Source organism: Oreochromis niloticus, linkage group LG3 (genome assembly GCF_001858045.2).
Source record: "Oreochromis niloticus isolate F11D_XX linkage group LG3, O_niloticus_UMD_NMBU, whole genome shotgun sequence".
Taxonomy (NCBI): domain Eukaryota; kingdom Metazoa; phylum Chordata; class Actinopteri; order Cichliformes; family Cichlidae; genus Oreochromis; species Oreochromis niloticus.
This window is the reverse complement of record NC_031967.2, coordinates 73,527,980-73,550,164: the sequence shown is the minus strand read 5'-3', so window position 1 is coordinate 73,550,164 and position 22,185 is coordinate 73,527,980.

Here is a 22,185-nt window from a genome sequence, read left to right as displayed (position 1 = left end):
TCCTCAACCATGGAGGAAAGCCGGTTATTCATCTCTGACAGCTGTTTAGCTGAATCATATAAGCAGTTATGGTCTGAAATAAAGAGAAATAATATTCATTTTTGAGACACAAAATTTTCAGTTTCATTTTCAGATTGTTTTAGATTTATTTTATAGCTAAACAAAAATATGGTCAAAATTTGCCACCAGGTAATGAAACATGTTAAATATGTAAGTTATTGTATGAGAGTAAAGAACCACTGTTGTTATGGTCTCATTATATTGATGTTTTTAGTCTTGTCTTGTTGTCAACATTCGTTAGAAGTGACAACTGAAATTAACTGAACTGAATGTTTGCACACTGTAAAATGTAATTCTAGATGTTTGTTATTTCAACATATTATTCTATATCAGTTTGACGATAGATGACTGAAGTTGTTGTTATAACATAGAATTACAAGTTAAAAACGTCCCAATTACACCAAAAAAAGCTAACTTGAAAACTCATGTCCAGCTAAATCAGCAACTTATGTGAACTTGACAATGTGGGTAAGTTGAGCACAGCAGGATTCAAAACTGCCTCACGTGACTGCTACCGAGGTGCATCATGGGAATTGGCGGTTAACGACATGCTCACTTTACTTGGACGTTTTCTAATCGTCTTCTTTGGAATATGCTTTCAAGGTGAGTAACATTGGTTATAACTATAAGGAAAGAGAGCTACAAAAGTTGGAACATGTTTTGAATCTATGGCATGATGTGTGTTTTTCTCTTTTACCGAAATGTTTGCTTTAGCTAATGTAGCTTTAGCGGAAAAGGTCCAGCTTGTGTGTCATGACCAAACTTGACCTAATAAACTGACACATGGCCTTTTTTATGGGTTTAATGTGGCACTGACCAAATCACAAGTATTGTGCCGCTAGCTTTAAGGTTGTGCACTCAACCACTGTTGCGATATTAGCAAGCTAACTCAGCTAATTAATAAAGCTTATTTCATATTGTCTCTGTACTTGTAAATTTCTTTCAAGTTCACAGGCTGTTGTATTTTGGTGGAAGTTCATTTTGGCAGTATTTCCAATAACTGACTGGGTTCAAAAAGAACTTTTTGGCAGGACTCGGATGCTTGTTGTCATCTGTTTACCCCTATGTAATCACTTAAGTTGTTATGAACTGCTGCATGCTAAGCTGCAAGAGTGCACTGAGGACTGAGACAAAATATGGTCTACAAACCAGCATTATATTAGTTTTTATCAGATAGTCCTCCAGTGTGTTTAGTTTTTGCTTTAATTCTATTGTGCAGTTATTTGTTACCCTGAAATGCTTTATGCTTAACAACAGCTCACCATTTTAACTTATTTTTGAACTCTTGTGATCAGTATGACTAGTTTGTGTGAGTTTCCATACTAAAAGAGCTGTAGTGATAAAATAATTGGCATCAGAGACACTGATTTTTGGCATGGTATACTGCAGAAGTTTTTTTTTTTTTGCATAATTTACCTTTTAATTAAACTGCATTCTCTGTATTGTAACAAAACTAACATTGTTTATATGTCAGAAAATTAGCAAACATGAATAAATGGCGAAAACAATATAATTATAACATATATTTTTATTTTACTTATTTTAGGTCTGTGAAGCCAAACTTGATGCTGGGGATTTATTTTTGTCAGTGGAGTCAAATGGTAAGTTACAATTTGTGCATTTTGTCATACTGGAAACACCACAGATTATATTGTAACTTAATAGCTCTGTAGAACAAATGATATAAAGATTGTAGTGTCAGGGTACTTCTTAAGAAGTAATATGGCACTATTGATGATCACATGCAGGTGGCATAAACTAAATATTCAGACCTGTTACCAACAAGTGATTCATTAACAAAAGCAATGGAGCAGACTGTTTAGGTTCCTGTGGTTGTAATAACATCCATAACTGCAAGTTTGTCATTAATTTATTTTCACAGGTCTAGATGATCACATCTGTCTTTGTCATTTAAATGAGGTGGACTTGCAAACTTTGCACTCTTTTGGGTAAACTGCTGTCCACTACATATACACAGAATGTGCACAGTATTTCAGATCTAAAAAGGGAGTATGTAATGGACTTGCTGGCTTTAATGTAAAAAGCCTGTTGTGTAACTTTAATGAGGCAGTTGGACTAAAACAGTATTGCTCATCAAGGTAAACATCTGAGGAATAAGGAAATTGTTACTTGTCCTTTTACTCAGTGTTCTTTTAATCGCACGTTTACTAAAGTTTTACATCACATAAGTCATTTTCACAATCATTCTACTTTAAAAGATTTCAAGACAGAGCTTATTGTTCTCTGAACTTCCTTGTTTGCTGAACGGCAGGTAAAGTGCATCTTTTGTTTGTTTGCTTTTGTGTGTTTGTGTTTTCTCTAATGGGCCTCAGATGACTGTTTGCTTAAATTTGGGTCTCAAAGAATCTTTTTTTTTATTCTGCCTGTACTCTCCACCCCTCTTCTTCTATTGCTCAGGTTGAAGCAGAATTTGCCCGTCTTACATCTGTTGACCTGAAAGGGTTCCTTTTTGCTGTGCTTGACCATTATGGAGAGGTTCGTGGAGCTGTACAAAATCAAGAGCGGCATAGGAGGGCTAACTAGGCTCATAAAATGCTTCGGAGATGATGTAAGTGTTCAACTGCGAAATGTTCTCCTTTGTTTAAGTTTTAGGTTATCCAGTTCAACTGATGAACTCATTGAAAGAAAGCTGATAAGTAAAGTCTGTCATCATATTTCACAACTGGACATTTAGTGTGGTAACTTTTACAGAATCTATGTATATTGGTGGTAGGTTGGATATCATATTCTACTTGAATGTCCTGATAAGCCTGATTCAAAATCTCCAATGATAATCATATATTGATGGAATTATGTATCAAAAAGCTGTGAATTTGGAGCTGTCTACATGCTTCATAAACACTGTTTAAAAAGTGTTTTTGTTTTCTTTTTGACTTCTTTGACCAGAGCCCTACACAAAGGAAGAGGACAGAGGACCTCATTTTCTAAAGGAAGATCCCTCACACACTTTCAAGACTGTGAAGGTTAGCATTGTTTCTTTTAGTAAATTTAATAATGACAGCACCACAGTGGATTTTAAATGAAACATGTGGCATCTATGAAACAACAGATGCCACATGATAACATGTGTACTTTTTCCTCACCAAATGTATTATTACAAGATCTTTGACACTGGATTTGGTCTGGGTTTCAGAGAAACTAACTGGCAAGCTAGCATTGATATTATTAGTGTCTTGTGTTTATTCATGTCTTCACCAGGGTCTTTGACATTTCGCTGCTGTACTGTTCACTTCAGCTTTACGTTTGATTTCTCACATTGTATATTGTAATGGCAGAGATATTAGGATATTTAAGGGCTGCAGTGGCTGCTACAGCTGTGGGGGGCAATACTTTGGTGAAATGTCCTGGACCCTGGAAAAGAGACTGTGTAGACTGGGTAAGCAATTAAAGGTTACTGGCCGAGAGTCATTGGGCAGCTGGGTAAAGGTGGATGTTGATATTCAGTGCCAGTTATGCAACCTGTTCAGCCACGTCTATATGCTCTTTTTTCATGCTGTTAATATAGGGGGAAAAATAAACTTTAATCAATAAACTGATTAAAGAAGCATTGTCTATGGAGCCACAATCTGATCCTGTAGTGTAGCTGCAGTTTGCACATTTCATGTATTCTCAGCCAGATTTGGTTTAGAGCACAGCCAATATTTAGCATAACTAGATTTAAATTCACACACTGGTGATGGCAAGCTACATTGTAGCCACAGCCGCCCTGGGGCGCACTGACAGAGGCGAGGCTGCCAGACATTGGCACCACCGGGCCCTCTGGCCACCACCAGTAGGCAACAGGTGAAGTGTCTTGCCCAAGGACACAACGACTGAAACTGTCGGAGCCGGGGCTCGAACCGGCAACCTTCCAATTATAAGACGAACTGTCAACTCTTGAGTCACGATTCAGTCATCCACCCATGTGTGTGAATGACTGAATGTGTAAAGCACTTTGGAGTCCTTAGGGGACTAGTAAAGCGCTATACAAATACAGGCCATTTACCATTTAAATTGAAAATTTTGTTTGAATTCTGCAATTGAAGACATGCTCAGTTATTTATGAACATGGTCTTTGTTTAAAGCAAGAAATGGATTTGTAACATGGGGGTGCATATCTCATTCTGAAAAACTTTAACAACTAATAAGTGTTACCCAAAGCCAATCACCATCATCCAAAGCATCAGTATGGCTCTTCTTTGGAAAGACATGAATTCTTAAGCACAAGGGATATTGTGTAATTGTAATTGTGTAATTTTTTTTTTTTTTTTTGTCTTTGAACCCTTTATAGCCGACAGGTATTGAAGACACGTTTTCTAAGAGGATGAAAGTTGGCATTGCGATGGTGAAAGAAGAAGACATCATCGATGTGTTGGTTGTCCTTGAGGCGGCAGTAATCCTGTCTAATCTGAGGGATGTCTCAAGTGCCATTTCCATGCTGATGGGCCTTCTTTTTGCCCTCAACATAGACTATCCAAAGGAACTTAAGGACATCTTTGAAGTCATTCAGAACATCCTAATGAACATTGGTGGAAGCCAGTGCATCTCACTAGTGCATGGTCTAAGAAACAGACTCTTGCAGAAAGCCATGCAGAACTGTAATTGTATGCTCACAGCATACAATTGCCTTAGTGTTAAGGACAGTTTTTATTTTACTGTTTGTTTTTTTATTCTTGCAAGTTCTCATTCTCACTTTTGTATGTCACTAAATGACTACACTTTACATTCCAGATTAGACAATTACTCATTTGTTCATGGTTTAAGAAACTTATGTGAACAACAATATAATGCTGGACTTTGCAGATGCTTATCTCATGCAAGTCAGTAGTTTTTCCTTTGTTTTGCAATTGAGCAGACTCAAACTGATGTTTCTGAAATATCCATATTATCAAATGTTTCAGAAGCATGCACTCATTTTCAGAGATATTGGTTCTGTGGAATTTGTTGCAATTGTAAACGAAGACAAATACAAGAGTTTGATGTCTTACTTGTTATAAACTGATCTTTACTGTCACTTATCAAAGGTTTTGTACTATTTTAATATTTCAAGTTTTATGCTAACAGGTGTGACTGAGCACAATGAAGTTTAAAAATTTTGCAAATGTAAAGAATAACTTTTCTAAAATAGCAAGTGTCCCGTTGATACATTACATTAATGCAGACTTTATGTTGTTACTTCACAAGAATCACTACTGCTCCTAGAGTATTGGTCAGAATTTAATCTTCACCCAAACTGGGCTCAAGACCAAGTTCAAATTTATTGTTTCACAGGGAGCAGCCTTTGAGTTTTGATGGATTGTGAGCCTGATGAGCTACGTCACTGATTTTTCTGTTTCTCAGATGACTAAGATGGCACAATAAATGGTGAATGTTGGGTGCTCATGAGTAATTGTCTTGTCATGTTCTTAAAACAAACTTTCTGTATGAAATGATCAGATAGACTTTAATGGAATCTGTGGGGTTTTATTTTTTTTTCTGTAAACAACAGAAAATTAATTTAAAGGAATGTAGATATTTAAACCTGAGCTCTAAGATGCACCTAACAGGTAGTTTTGCTGAAATGGATGTTAGAAAGCTAAAAAAACAAAACAAAACTTAAGATGTTTAATACACATTTTTCTTTACATCCAGTCAATCAACTCTGATAATTAAAATGAAAATGATTTACAAGTTCACTCAGCTACCTTAAGGAGCTCAGTTAATTAATAAACTTAAATCAACTTAGCTAACAGATTATGTTAGTTAAGCTAAAATAGATTCCTAAGTTAAAAGAACTACTAAAGTATTTGAATTAACTAAAAAACCCAAGTCAACTGAACTAGGACAAGAGTTTAAACAACAGATTATTTTAATTTAGCTGAAAGGGTTTTCCCAAGTAAAAATGACAATTAAAGGAGTTGAACTGACTAACAAATCTCAGTCAACTAAACTAAGATGAAAGTTTAGACAACATGTGATTTTTCATTAAGATAACAATTGGTTGTGTTATAAGAACAAACTCTATTTCTTGACTTAACTTAAAATTTTAAGGCAGCCCTTTACCTCATATTTTTAAGTTGAAACAACAAGTTATATTTTACAGTGCAGGTTTACTGTGGCTGATGATCAATAGAACAAGTATTGCTGAAAATGCAACTCACAGAATAAACCAAGAGTGATCAGTGTAACCAGCAGGAAAACACTCAGCAGGCTCAGACAGAGAATAACCCCCAAATAGAAACTCCTCTTAGAGCTCATTTGACCTTAAAAAAAAAGAAAGTAAAGGCAGGGAATCCAATAAAATGTACAACAGTAAAAATAGATTTTAAATACCTATTTTCCTGTTTTTGTCACCTCTTCTTTACCTATATGGTTTGTTTAAGGTGCTGGGTTGTAAGGTTTGAAATGTTTGGCTTTGAAATATATTGACATATATTTTGTACATTGCATGCAAGTATGTGGATTATTTCTGAGAGCTCAGCTCTGCAGCACAGGTCATGTGGTAAAGTCGTGTGGTGGTAAAGTATTACAGGTTTCAGTCTGTTCTTTTTTTAAGTTGTGAAGGAGTCACACATTTCATATGTGGTTTGTGCAGCTATCCCAGCACTAAAACTGCACCTGTTCTCAACCTGTGTATAAACTGTAGTCCTGTGAAAGGCCACAGAAGTCAAACTTCTCTTTAAAAATAACATTTCAAATTCTTAACAAAACAATTTTCCAATTAAGAAGGAAAATATTCTTGTATAGGTTACAGACAAAGATATTAAATACTTTATTCTTTATTATATATTATATGTATTGGTGGTGGGACTCGATTAAAGAAATTAATGTGATTAATTAGAGTCTTTGTAATTAATGAATCTCAATTAATCACATTTAATCGCACAAGAAAATTTGCCCCAAAGCGCATATGTTTTGTTTTTTTTATTTTAAAGGGTTTTAGTGGATGACAGAACAAATAATAGACATGGACATGAATATTGTAAACTCAAGCTCTTTTAATTTGTGGGGGGAAAAGCATTTAAACTGTATTTCCATGCAAAAACAGAGAGAAAAAAATATCCCTGGGCAAAATTGGGCAGACTTAAAAATAAAGTGTTATTTTAAGTACTTTAAGTACATTTTCGAAATGGTATTGTCTTTAAATAATAATACTAAAAATTTCAACATAAAGTGCCGTTTTTCTTCTTTAAAAAAAATAAGGCAGAAACATAAAAGTTTATTTGAACAGCTTCACCTTTAAACTCTGAGTAACCTTAGGCAACATTATTTTGTACATTAAGCTAAAACAGTGTGGTCATCGAACATTTTAGTGCAAAAAATAACAAACCCATTGGACACACAATACCTCCATTTATATTTACTGTCTGTCTCTTTCAGCCAGTTACTTTGACAAATTAGCCTGTTCACATTTTCAGAGCTCAAGGCAGCTCTCTTTTTTGTTACTATGTGACCTGCAAGTGAGAAGAGTCTCTCACGTGGGACAGAAGTGGCAGGACTAATCAAATACTTGCAGGCCAGGACAGACAGCTGTGGGTGGGTCCCCTTGAGCAAGGTACCGTCCCTACACACTGCTCCCCGGGCGCTGCATTGGTGGCTGCCCACTGCTTCACTGGGTGAATGGGTTAAATGCAGAGGAGTAACTTCCCTACGGGGACTAACACATACACATTATTTAAAAAAAAAACAAAACAAAAATAAAACACACGGCTTCCTCATCTGAATCTGTACCACATTTTCTAACCCCCTATCTTCTACCACTGATAGTGGTCTACAGTCCAGAGCAATCCATTTTGCTAGAGAATACGTAAGTTTGTCCAATGTTGACTTACTGAAGCCAGTCATTTAATCAAGTTTGGATCAGCAATGGAACTCAAATGATGCCATATCTGGCTAGGACAGGTAACTGGTATGACTTAAAGGAGAGGTTGTCAGGAAAGCTGGGATTGAAAGCGACTGAAGTTCCCCCAGCTTACCTCTCATTACATCTGAGAGAGGATAAAAGCTAGTTTCATGTTTCAGGTTTTATGTTCTTAGTGCTTTGTGTTTTAGCTTCTTCCCAGTGTAGTTTTGTTATTTTATCTCAGTCTACCTTGGCCTTTAGTTTGTTTGTTCTGTTCAGCCCCAAAAAAAGGCTTGCTTTTTGTTCATCTCCTTACTCCATACTATGGGGCGCCGTTTGTAAAGTGAAACATGCTGAAATTAACTGCAACATTTTTCCACATTTAGCTCAAAACCTTACAAAAACATGTTTTTTCGAGTCATTTTTTACCTCATTTAGTTAAATATTTGTAACTTTTTATATTTAAAAAACAATTTTAAATGTTAAATCTAAATGTTAAATATTAAATTTAAATGTTAAATGTTAAATCTAAATGTTGAATATTACATTTAAATATTAAATGTTAAATCTAAATATTATATTTACATCTAAATTTCAGCATGTATCACTTAACAAACACCATTCCCATCGTCGGTGTTTTTTTTCCATATTCGCTTCACTCCACACCGTCTGCCGCAGCAGACGTGACAGTACAGAGCGGCACGTTAGTGCAAAGATGGCCTGTCTATAACAGATAGGTTCAGGTTACTGCATTAAACGGTGTTACAACATGGCAGCAACCTACAGTAAATTCAGTTTAAAACATACATGTTTACAATTTGAAAAATGACGTTTGTCTAATTAAATATCAACAGTTATGTTTGTTTTTAGCACTGGAAATACTGACAATTGTAACTTAATTATTTTAATACTGAAGAAATCTTAAAACCGGACGATTTAAATAAAAGTTCTAAGGCCTTCGCACTCCTGTCCCATTAATCTTTTGTATAATACTATAAAAAGTACATTTGAAAGTACCTTTTTAAAGCCAGTCTGACTTTCTGATCCAGATACACATACATTCATTTTGCATATTGAAATCTGAAATAATGCTTGAACATAATTTTAAAGATAAAAGCTTGATAACATTTTTATTCTTTATTCTTACCATCAAAATGAATCAGGGTTTGTAATTTGGAACAGATACTACTGCCTAGTTAAAATATTGTTTTGTTTTGTTTGTTTGTTTTCTGTCCAAGCCGTCTTGTAAATTCCCAAATTTGAGTGCACACTAAAAAAAAATACTTCACACTGCAAAAGCCAAATAGTGACAATTTCTGCGTATAATTTAGTTATATTTCAAAGTAATGCAAAATTTGGCATATATAATACTTTTCAACAAGAAATTGCTCATTTCAGTCAACTTTCATTTTGGATTGAGCAAATACAGCAAGTTGAATAATGAAAACAAAACTATAAGTAGATAGTCAAAGCCGATCTACTGCCCTGGAAGACTAAGACAATTCAGGTTAAAATGCACTACAAGACAAAATATGCACATATTAAACCAAATTAACTAAAAAGGTCATAACAGTGTATAACAATATTTTCCTGTTTCTGTTACTCATTTCTTACCTGTGTGATATGTTGAAGGTGCTGGGTTGAAACATTTATCATTGACATATATTTCGTCCATTGCATGGAAGAATGTGAATTATTTCTTAGACCTTATCTCTGCAGTACAGGTTGTGTGAAGTGGTAAAGTATCACAGGTTTCAGTTTATTCTTTATGTTCTGAGGAAGTCACACATCTCATATGTGGTTTGTGCAGCTATGCCACCACTGAAACTGGATCTGTTCTTAAGCTGTGTATATATATCATAGTCATGTGAAAGCATACAGAAGTCAAACTTTTTTGTATGGTTTTGTTAATAACTTTAAATGTTTTTCAAAAGAAATAAACAAAGAAATAAAGACCTTAAATGATACCTGTGTGTGTGTGTGTGTGTGTGTGATCTATGATTTCTGACACGAGTGTGTTCAGTATTTTATCATTTACACAGCTTTATGATTAGGATAAGGATAAGCTTTATTTGTCAGTCTCAATTGCCTGCAGCTGAAATGACAGACCTAGTCGACCATACAGACAATACATACAAGGGAGGGAGTGTGGTGAGTGCATGTCAGTATCAGTGTATATGTGTGCGCGCGTGTCGGGGTGTGTGTCCTGAGTTCAGCCTGAGAAAGTGTCCTTTCGCCTGTTAGGCAAAGATCAACAGTCCGCAGCCTACACAGGTGGCCTTGAGGAATAGGGCAGAGAGTCAGTTCGTTCTTGTTATCATATCTCCTGGAAGAATGTTGTTGTTCTCCTTGGCATCTACCTTCAAGCAGCTGGCACCGTCGGGGGTGGGGGTATAGCCGCATTAGAGATGGAGGTAACTGGTTTAGGTCGAACGAACTGCATCCATTTTGTAGTCGTTCTAATGTCCATCACTGGTCTCCAGGTGTATCTCTCTTTCAGAGACGTGAGCTCCTCCAAGATCTTTCCCATATTTTGTTCAGTAAGAACAGTCTGAGCACTCACCGCTCTTCCCACAGTTTCAATCATAGCGGCTAGCCTTGTGGGGTTTTGAACAGCAGTCACCGCTTTCTTCAATTTCTGATAAGCCAGGACCAAGCCAGCTCCAAAGAGCAAGAACCCTGTTATCATGGTTCCGAAAAGGTAGATGTCTTCAATGTCCTCGATAGACAGTCCCGCCAGGCACACGACGTGCCACGTCTGCCACCCGTCCATTGTGTATCCAGCAGGGAACGTCCCTCCAGGACACTCAGGCTCTCCCGAACCCAGGCTTCTTGTCAAGAATAGAGTGTCAATTGCATTGATGGACCAGTTGATCAAATCCATAGTTCTTCTTTAGTTTTAGAGAGGCTCTCTCAAGGTTAGAGTCAGACAAGACCAGACAAGGACATAGAATCAGCAGCATGGAAGACTAGGGAAGGAAAGGGTGAAAGATGCGTCCGCCTCCTCCAAGAGCCAGAGAAGAAAAGGTTTATCAACTAATTTTAATGTGCGCTCTGCTCCACTGTCAATTCCTCTCATATGATCTCTCAATACAGGATCAAATTTAGACATCAGTTTCACTGCTTTTAAAAAGTTCTTATTATTGGGATGATGTAATGTGTAAACAGATTCCCTCAGTGCCAGGTTCCTTTTTGCCCATGACTGAATAATGCTGAATAAGTGTGTAAGAACACTTCTCCAACGATTTTTTCCTGCTTTCAGGAGGGCAATTTCTGTCTTATCAATAGTTTTCCCATTTGAAAGACACAAGGCAAATTCCTGCCATTTCAACATGTTGCTACAGAGATCTTCATTCTGTTTCAGTAGTGCCTTATGCCATGGGCTGGCTCTGAACAGATGAGTTCAAAGTAGAGATCTTTATCTATAATGCACAGTGCCACATTTGATACAAACCAAACACAGCTTATTGACACAAGCATCTTATACTAACTGTCTAGTACAGTGGTGAAGTGGTGATGATTTGAGCTGAGGACCCGGGCACCTTGCAGTCAATGAATTAACATCATCAGAGAGGTATAGAGTCAAATGTGAGACCATCTGTCAGAAAGATAAAGCATGGCTAAAAATAAGGACAAGCAACAACACAAGGACCAGGGGTGGTTCTAGAAGGGTGGTATGGGGTGGCAAGTGCCACCCTAAAATGATCCCTTGCCACACCAAGTGCCTCCCCAGTTTTGCATATGACAGTGTTGTTTATTAAAATAAGATAGCATTAACACTTTGAGCGTAGTTACAGTCGCAGTGAATATACATGCTAAAACTGAATATATTGCATAGTGTCCCCCCCTCCACCATTAACAAATGGTTCAACCCATAGCACGGACCGGCTTTTTTCTTGTTTTCAGTAGCAAACGATGCTTATGATTGTGCCAGAGCACATTTTGAACAACATCATGGGAATTTCAGATTTCACACAGGTAGTTGGATGTTACACTCTGGAAATGGAAGGAAGGTGAGTGTTATTAACCCTCTGTGGTCCACGGACACACTGCACCTCCAAATCACATGACTGATTTAAGCGGACATAGCAACAAGCTGCAGCCATGCTGAGTCTCTGTTTCAGCCCATATTGAAAGTTCGGACTTCAAAGTTTTCAAATTTTAATTACAGGCCAGTAAATCCAGAGTTATGATGATATATATAAGCCATGCTTTTTTTCTAAATACTGTTATCACATTTTTGTGTGTATGTTTTTTAAGCGTTTTCTAAGGACAGCGGGAAAACAGTAAAGAAAGAAAAAAAGCCACCTCTTTCCTATCGGTGGAAAAATGTTCCATGTCGACCAATTAAAAAAAAAAGTCAACACATGGGCTTTGGTTGTTTAGGAAGAGGGGAAAGTTTTGGGAGTGATGGTAACGGCAGTGAGACAGCGCGAGCGAGTGAGCGAGCGAGAGAGAGTTTTTAGATGTGGGAGATTTGTGACGTTTAGTGTGGAGTGTATAGTTAGTGGTCATGTCCAAATTCATGGGCTGCATCCTCCTGAGGACCCGGCCTTCGCGGTCTACGTGGGCCGGGTCCTCAGAAGGTCGGGTACGCCGGAAGTAAACGGCTGTGAAATTGGACGGTCTAGCCTTCTGATTAACGTCACCGCTGTCTCGGTGGAGTTTAATAAACTCAGCTGTCTGCTCCTTGCTATGTAAAATATAACAGGACACTGGCATAAATTCTCGACCATCTCACACTTCTGTTTAATCAGTTTTCTGTTTGACGTTTATTCAGCTGTGTGAAAACCACCCGGGGGATTAATAAAGTTTTATTTTATCTAATCTAATCTAATATCTTTAATCTCAGCCAAACCGATTTACTCACGAACAAATAAAACACTGAAAAAAGCCAAACAATATCCTTTTTAGGTTGTCTAAGTGACTTATATATTACGTTTAACCTGAGTAGCGAAAGTCCACGGTGATCTGAAAATGATGTGCCGGGAGTTGTGCCGTTCTCGGTGGCTTCAGTGACCCTCGAGCTCTTGGTTAGCTATCAAGCTGGTGGGTAACAGACGTCTCTGAAAACGTCAAAGCACTTTTGCAAATATGCAATACCTTGATAAACCGAGCAGATATTTGAAGTTTACACAGCTACATTCTCGCCTGAAAATATGTTAAAAGTTTATTTTCTGACCCAGAAAGATTAATAAAAGTAATTTTAAAACATAGTAGCGGCCGCCATTGCCGGAAACTGGAGTTTGGCTGGGCCGCGCTATGAATTCTGGGATATGGTGGGCCACGAAGGACACACCCGAACCATCCTTCAAATTCGGGGAAAAGGAGGACGCATTTGTCGGCTGCATTCGGAGGAGTCTACGAATTTGGACAGCCTTCGGCACGTCGCTGTGACGTAATCGGTTTACAAATGCGGCCTCAGGAGGATGCAGCCCATGAATTTGGACATGACCAGTATGTTGTGTTGTGTTGTCTTGTGTAGTTGTTCTGTTGTGTAGTCGTTTTGTTTTGTTCTCTCATTTTAGTTTTAGTAATATTTTTAAATGGTTGTACAAAATGAAGAAAACGGCAGGTGTATTGGCTGCATTTTTAGATAAATAGTTGTATATGTTTACAAAATGTACAATTTATATTTGCATTTCAAGTTATAAAACTTTACTCAGCATGTCTGTGTTTTTTTTACAGTAAAAAAATACTACTAGGATTTTAAGTTCTTTGTGTGATTTCAGATCAGTAATACTAATGCAGTATGTCAGTGAAAAAAACAACTAAATTCAGTTGAGCTGAAAAGAATGATACCAAACAAGGCAAGGGGAAAAAATAAAATGAAACAATTTGAGGGTGAAATACAAACGTAAACTCAAAAGGAGTCAAAAATGGCTGGTTGTATTTGAGACCTCAGTGGGTTAATTCAACAAATCATGAAAAATTAGATTTAAATTTTTGTTCATGACAGTAATTTAAGCATATAACAATGTGATTGTTTTCTAACAAATAACAGTGTGAAACTTAAGTTAGACTTGTGTTTGTAAAGCAACCGCCCCATGTTGTGTAGCTTTCTGGATTTTATACTTATTGGGTTACATATTTATTTATTATACAGGCTATACAGTACATAAAATCAAAACTCACTTGTTTTGTGTAACTAAAGTGTTTTATTATGTGGGCTACAGACAGTAATTAAGTTATAGACTATATTTATATGAAAATAGTGTGTACTTACTGCATTTGAATCATTTTAAGCATATGTAACCACCTGCATATGTGTTTGAAAAAAAATAAGGCTTGGATTTTGCCACCCCATTTGATTTCTTTGCCACCCTAAGAAAATTTTTCTAGATCCGCCCCTGACAAGGACTCTGAGCACAGCAGCAAATCTACAACAGAATGTGTGAAAAAGAAAAAAAAGAATAAAATAAGGTAATAAAATGGTCCAGTCAAAGTCCAGACCTCAGCCAAACTAAAATGCTGTGGTAGAACCCTAAGACAGCTGTGCATGAACAAATGCCCACAAATCTGAATGAACTGAAGCAACATTGTAATGAGGAGCAGGGCAAAATTCCTCTAATGTAACTTATGTGAGACTGTTAAAGTCCCACAGGAAACCATTATTTCAATTAGTTGCCTCAGAAGGTTGTTTTAGAAGTTATTGAATCATGGCGTCTGCTTAGTTTTTCACAGCACTGCTTGTATTTTGTATCTTGTAAATCAGCCAGTGCAGAGCTGTTGTTGCATAATAAGTTTATTCTGTGTGTAGGCTTGTTATCAAATTATGGCTGGCTTTTGCCAGGAACCTATGTCCTATGTGTTAAATATCTGCATATATCTTATACATGCTGGTGGTTTAGGTTTCATCATTAACATTACGCTGTTTCCTGTAAGTATTTAAGACAGGAAGCAACGGCTGTTCTTTGCTGGATCATTGTGAGAATCGCGTCAGTGAAAGTCGAGCGTCTAAGCAAGTATTTTCCCGTGCAGTGTGTGTTTAGAGTCTAATTAGCCTTTCTTTGTGTACAGACCCCCTGGACTGTTTCCCTGGTGTGCGAGTGGATTCGTGTTTGGATTGTGTGGAGAGAGACGAGCGTGTACCCCTGGATTTTCCCCGGAGCCCTGCCCCCCTCACCTTTTGTACATAGCACTGCCCCACACCCTTGTAAATACCACTGCCCCGCATCTGTGTATATACACTCATTGGACATTGTTCTTTAATAAATTCTCTTGTGTGCATCATCCCCGGAGTCCAGCGCGTGAGTCCACCTTGTACTTCGTGACAATAACGATCCAGCCACCTCATGAACTCAGCGGACTCAGCCCCCACCCAGCAGCCGGTCATCTCCACGGAAGCTATCTTGGACCGCCACGAACAAATGTTACTGCACATTAATCAGCAGCTGACAGCACTAACTCAAGCCATTGCTCAACGGATACCGCTGGTAAGCCCGCCCACTACATCTCCACCTGTCGCTCCACATTTGCCGGCACATGAGCTCTCTGCGCCCGGGTCCTCCGCTCCTCCACCGCCGGCCCATGCGGAGCCTCCGGAGCGGTCGCTGCCCGTACCGGAGCCATTCTCGGGTGAGTTCCGCAAGACTGCGGGTTTTTTAACACAAGTGACATTGCAGTTCAAACAGCTACGGAGGACTTATGAGACCGATGAAGCTAAGATCGCTTTTTTCGTTCAGTTGCTACGGGGTCAGGCATTAAATTGGGCGCAGGCTGTACTAAGAACGGACCCTGAAATAACCTATGCTGATTTTCTCACTAAATTTCAGAATGTCTTTGAGAGAGGCACCGGGGCCGAAGTGGCGGCTCACCGACTGCTTAATTTGAAGCAGGGAAGACGGAGCATGGCCGACTACTCGATTGAGTTTTGGACTCTGGCAGAGGAGACCAGGTGGGGGCAGTCGGCACTAGTAAGTACTCTGTTGAATAACCTGTGTGACGAACTAAAGAGGGAGCTAGTTATGAGGGAATTACCTGTTACTCTTTCTGATGTTATGACCCTATGTGTGAAGGTGGATGAAAACATGCGAGCGCGGCGCTAGAGACTACAGCTCCCAGAAGCCTCTAGGACGAGAGGAGATGGCCTCCGGCGGAGGTACGGCAAGTGGAATGGGAGGACGAGACAGGAACTATGAAGACGAGGGTGAGCAACCCATGCAGATAGGGCGCTCCAGACTAACGCCGGAAGAGCGACAACGGCGTTGGAGAGCTGGTGAGTGCTTCTACTGCAGCCGTAAGGGCCATATGGCCGTTTCCTGCCCTTACCAGCCAAAAGACCGCGCCCGCCAGTAGAGGAGAGAGTACGGGTGGGCGAGGTTTCCTGTTCACAGTCTCCTCCTCGCTTGATGCTTGCGGCTAAGCTAACGGTTCGTTCGCTTTCTCATCCACTCCATGCACTAATCGATTCAGGCGCCGAGCAGAATTTTATTGACAAGTCCCTTGCTCGAGAATTAAAACTAAACACTAAACCGCTGCCTCACTCACTCCAAGTTACTGCCTTCAGTGGGCAGCGTCTCCCGGATATCACCCATATTACGGAGCCAATATCATTAACCCTCTCTGGTAATCATTCTGAGACGTTGCAGTTGTTTGTGTTTAAGGCTCCTCTTACACCACTACTCTTAGGGTTCCCCTGGTTACTTCTACACAACCCAGTCCTGGATTGGAGGAAGGAAAGCATTCTGGGGTGGGGAGAGGAATGTCATATGTCTTGTCTAAGAGCCGCAACTCCACCCGTGAACCCTCTGAGTAACCACCCGCCATCTGAACCACCCGATCTCTCGTCAGTACCCTCAGTCTATCATGATCTTAAGCAGGTTTTTTGTAAGGATAGAGCACGTTCTCTTCCCCCTCACCGGCCGTACGACTGCGGAATTGATCTCCTCCCAGGCACCCCACTTCCTACCAGCCGCTTATACAGTCTCTCTCAGCCTGAACGGGACAGCATGGAGAAGTACATTAACGAGTCACTCGCCGCAGGTCTGATTCGCCCGTCATCATCCCCTGTTGCGGCGGGGTTCTTTTTTGTTGCTAAGAAGGACAAGAGCTTACGGCCGTGTATTGATTATCGAGGTCTCAACAATATCACCATCAAAAATAAATACCCACTACCACTACTAACTTCAGCCTATGAACTGCTCCAAGGGGCCACAGTTTTTACTAAACTGGATCTACGTAACGCGTACCACCTGGTTAGGATACGGGAGGAGGACGAATGGAAAACGGCCTTTAACACACACTTAGGCCATTTCGAATACCTCGTTATGCCGTTTGGTCTAACCAATGCCCCAACCGTGTTCCAGGCCTTTGTCAACGACGTGCTCCGAGACTTCCTTGACCACTTTGTGTTTGTCTACCTCGACGACATCCTCATCTTTTCACGCTCCGTTTCTGAACATGAACGCCACGTCCGGCTGGTTTTGCAATGTCGTCTCGAGAACCGTCTCTTCGTGAAGGGCGAGAAGTGTGAATTTCATGTAACCACTGTTTCATTTTTGGGCTACATCATTGAACAGGGTAACCTCAGGCCCGACCCAGCTAAGGTCCAAGCGGTCGTTGATTGGCCCGTCCCGACAAACCGTAAGCAACTCCAAAGTTTCCTGGGCTTTGCTAATTTCTACAGACGTTTCATCCGTGACTACAGTAAGCTTGCTCTCCCACTAACTCGTCTCACATCTCCTAAGGTTCCCTTCTGCTGGGAGGAGTCAGCACAAAAGGCTTTCAGTCTCCTGAAGGATCGATTCTCCTCCGCACCCATCCTGGTTCAACCTGACCTCAGTATGCAGTTTGTCGTGGAGGTGGATGCTTCGGACACAGGGGTGGAGGCCATTCTATCCCAGAAACAGAAGGGCAAGCTCCATCCCTGTGCCTTCTACTCTCGCCATCTCTCATCTGCTGAACAAAATTATGACGTTGGGGACAGGGAACTGTTAGCTATTAAGCTCGCCCTGGAAGAATGGCGTCACTGGCTGGAGGGCGCTGCCCAGCCGTTTATAGTTTGGACAGACCATAAGAATTTAGAATATATCCGGTCAGCAAAGCGGCTTAATGCCCGCCAGGCTAGGTGGGCCCTGTTTTTCACAAGGTTTCAGTTTACCATAACCTACAGGCCAGGTTCCCGCAACACCAAACCCGACGCTCTCTCTCGTCAGTTCACTGCCTCCGAGGAGACTGCTCGAGACTCTCCCATAATTCCCCCCTCGTGTGTCATTGGGGCCCTGACGTGGGAGATTGAATCAGCCATTAGCGAGGCCCAACGAACAGAACCTGACCCAGGAACGGGCCCCCCTGAACTACTCTTTGTGCCCTCCTCTGTCCAGTCACAGGTGATACATTGGGCACACACAGCAAAATTCACCTGCCACCCGGGGATCCACCGCACTGTTTCATTCCTTCAGCGCTTCGCTTGGTGGCCCTCCCTCATCAAGGATGTCCGAGAGTACATAGCAGCCTGTTCAGTCTGCGCTCAGAATAAAGGTGTCAATCAGCCATCCTCTGGTCTCCTTCGGCCCCTGCCTACGCCTAGCCGCCCCTGGTCCCACATAGCTGTCGATTTCATCACGGGCTTGCCACGTTCGTCAGGTAACTCTGTCATTCTGACTATCATCAATCGTTTTTCTAAAGCAGCTCATTTTGTCGCCCTTTCCAAGCTTCCCACGGCCCTGGAAACCGCCCAGCTCCTGACGAATCACGTCTTCCGTCTCCATGGAATTCCGGCGGACATAGTCTCGGACAGGGGTCCGCAATTCACATCTCGCGTGTGGAAGGAGTTCTGTTCTTCCCTGGGAGCTCAGGTCAGTCTATCTTCTGGCTTTCACCCGCAGACAAAAGGCCAAACGGAGCGAGCCAATCAGGAGCTTGAGGCAGCCCTCCGATGCGTGGCGTCTACCCATCAGACCACCTGGAGCGAGCAGCTCCCTTGGATTGAGTACGCCCAAAATAGCCTCACCTCCTCGGCCACCGGAGTGTCCCCTTTTGAGGCATCTTTGGGTTTCCAACCACCTCTGTTTCCGGCTGTTGAGGGTGAGCATTTCGTACCTTCTGTCCAGCAGCACATCCGGAGGTGTCGGCATGCTTGGAGGGCCACACGGGCTGCCCTTCTCCGCACGGCTGAGTGGAACAAGCGCCTGGCGGATCGCCATAGGTCCCCGGCACCTGTTTATACGCCCGGACAAAAGGTTTGGCTGTCGACCCGATTCATTCCGCTTAGAGCAGAGTCTAAGAAACTGTCTCCTACCTTTATTGGTCCCTTTGTGATTGACTCTCTGGTGAACCCGGTGTCGGTCCGCCTTAAGCTGCCCCGGAACATGCGGATCCACAACGTCTTTCACGTCTCTCAGGTGAAGCCCTGTCTTTCCAGCCCTCTGTGCCCTCCTTCCGGGCCCCCTCCGCCCACCCGGGTCATCGATGGCCATCCGGCCTTCACCATCTCGCGCATCATGGATGTCCGGTGCAGGGGGCGTGGTTCGCAGTACCTGGTGGATTGGGAGGGCTACGGCATGGAAGAGCGGTCTTGGATCCCGCGTGCGGCCCTCCTGGACAAGAACATGGTGCGGGCGTTCCATGACGCTCATCCTGAGAAGCCTGGGGGTCGCCGGGAGGCTCCCGTTGGGGGGGGGGGTACTGTCACGGCCTGGAGGTTTCTCCCTCTTTCTCTCTAGTCCTCTCTCTCTCTCCCTCTCTCTCTCTCTCTCTCGCCAGGGCTGAACTCATTATGGGTTCACGCCCTTGGCCCACGCCCTCGGAGGAAGAAACACCTGTGCCTCATTAGTGTGGATGATATTTAAGACAGGAAGCAACGGCTGTTCTTCGCTGGATCGTTGTGAGAATCGCGTCAGTGAAAGTCGAGCGTCTAAGCAAGTATTTTTCCGTGCAGTGTGTGTTTAGAGTCTAATTAGCCTTTCTTTGTGTACAGACCCCCTGGACTGTTTCCCTGGTGTGCAAGTGGATTCGTGTTTGGATTGTGTGGAGAGAGACGAGCGTGTACCCCTGGATTTTCCCCGGAGCCCTGCCCCCCTCACCTTTTGTACATAGCACTGCCCCGCACCCTTGTAAATACCACTGCCCCGCATCTGTGTATATACACTCATTGGACATTGTTCTTTAATAAATTCTCTTGTGTGCATCATCCCCGGAGTCCAGCGCGTGAGTCCACCTTGTACTTCGTGACATGTTGAGAAAGAAAAAAGAGAAAACAAGCAAAAAAAGAGAGCAATATAATAAACAACATCATCGCGATAATCTATGTGAATATAACAGTAAATACTAAATATTATTGTGCAGCACATAGGATCGACAGCGCACAGTGTGCTTTGACGCAGGACCCAAAAAGGGTGTAGTTTGTGTCTGTGAGCACCCGTGTGTACACCTGTGAGCATGAGCGCGCTTGTATATAAAAGGTTCCTTCATGTAATGATCTGCTAGAGGGTGTGGGGAACCATAGCCCCGTCCTCCAGGTCGTGAAACAGGTATGGAGGAGATCCAGGCTGCAGACATCCAGAGGCCCTCAGAGCACATGAGACCAAGGAAGACCAATGGAGGGGCAACCGTGCCACTCTCCCGGAAAGAGCTGAGGAGAGCCCCAGATGAGGCATCACTCAGCAGCCGCAGATCAGAAGCCAGGGGGGTTTGCCCATGAGCTCCGCCGGCAGCCAGCTGTGCCAGAGTGACCGAGCGACAGACCGAGAGGCAGATAGGTCTCCATACCTTGGAGGGCCTGAGATGTCCCTAGACAGGTGGCATCTGATACCCGACCTGACATATAGACACAGACAAACAGGCACATACAGATACAAACATCCATTCCCACCCTCATGCTCTCATATGCAATTACTCAGCACTCACCCAACGTGGAGACAGACATAAATAGACACTGTACACACCATCACACTCCCCAAGCTTACTCTATACCCCAAGTCTAGGTACCCTTGCCCCTGGAGGGGGAAACTGCACCCAGACCCAGGTAGTGTTACCCTCTTCCCTGGGGTGGAGAGAAGCAGACCGCCCCAACTTCGCAGCAGCAGGGAGGCCCCACATTCCAGACCCCAGTCGGATGGCCAACTCCTCCTCCCAGCCTCCCCGCTCCAACAGGCAACAGAGAACGGGGGGGTGTGAAGACTCCAAACCTCCCTCTGCCCGCTCATATGTAGTGTTGATGCATGTGTGTTCTAAGGTGCATGTAAAACCCAGGAGGGCATGGAGCTACCTGCCAGAGAGCAGCAGGTAAGCGTATAGCCCCTCCTGCTAGCCCTCAATGTCTACGTGTATTTAAAATTGAGAGGTGGGCAACGGCACCAGGGGTGAGGTTGTACACCCTGATGGTCTTCTGGATGCCGTGTAGCGTGCCCACCTCCAAGGTCCTATATGTATGTGTTATGAGAGTGTGAGTAATGTGAATGCCTAAGTTGTGGGATAAAATTGAGGCACAGGCGACCAGAAGGGGACAGAGGGGGGGGTGCCCCCCCTGCACCCTGGTGACACACCTGTACCCCAAGGCCCTGCATGTGTGGGTGATTGTGGTGGAGCGGGAAGAGGGAGGCAGCTGGAGATGGGGAGGGAAGGAAGGGAGGCGCAAGTGGTCCCTCCCTGGGGCCAGCTCCCCCGCTGACCCCAGTAGGTACCCCATACTCTCATACCCATACTCCCAGGCCCATCCGGACCGGGGCCCAGTTCAGCAGCGCCGCCCGGCCCCACAGAGCATGGGACAGCCCACCCGACCCCACCACAGAGAAAACTGCACCCACCCCATCATCCACTCATCTTCCAGACTACACAAGACAATAGACACCCAGGCTGAGTTCTTCCTCCACCTCTCCTATATCTCCCCCACCTGCAGAGTGAGTTCCTGGAGAGAGGAGACCTCCTGCAAGATGTAACAGCCTCCCCCACCAGTTGAAGAGTCCCTCAGGTGGCTCGATGCACTGGCGGCACCCCGCACCAGGGCTGAGCCCCCATACACCCACCCGCCCACAACCCCGGCAACATACTAACCAGGACCCAAGCCCCTAAGGCCCAGCCAGGGCCCCAGCCCAGAGACGGAGCACCCCCAGAACCCCACACCCGCCCCAGATCCACCCAGGGGCAGCCAGGCTACCAGGTCAGTAACCCACGTCCGTCAACACAGACTCTCCCTTAGCCCCGCTGCACGCAGTCACGAGGAAACCATCACCTAAGAGCCAACAGAGCCCTTAACAGGCCATGACCGCAACCCCGTGTTGAGCCCTCCAAAGAAGACGCTCCTGGGGAATCCCCCGACGCCCCAAGCCTGTCCCTACCCCCACACCAATCACAACAGTGAA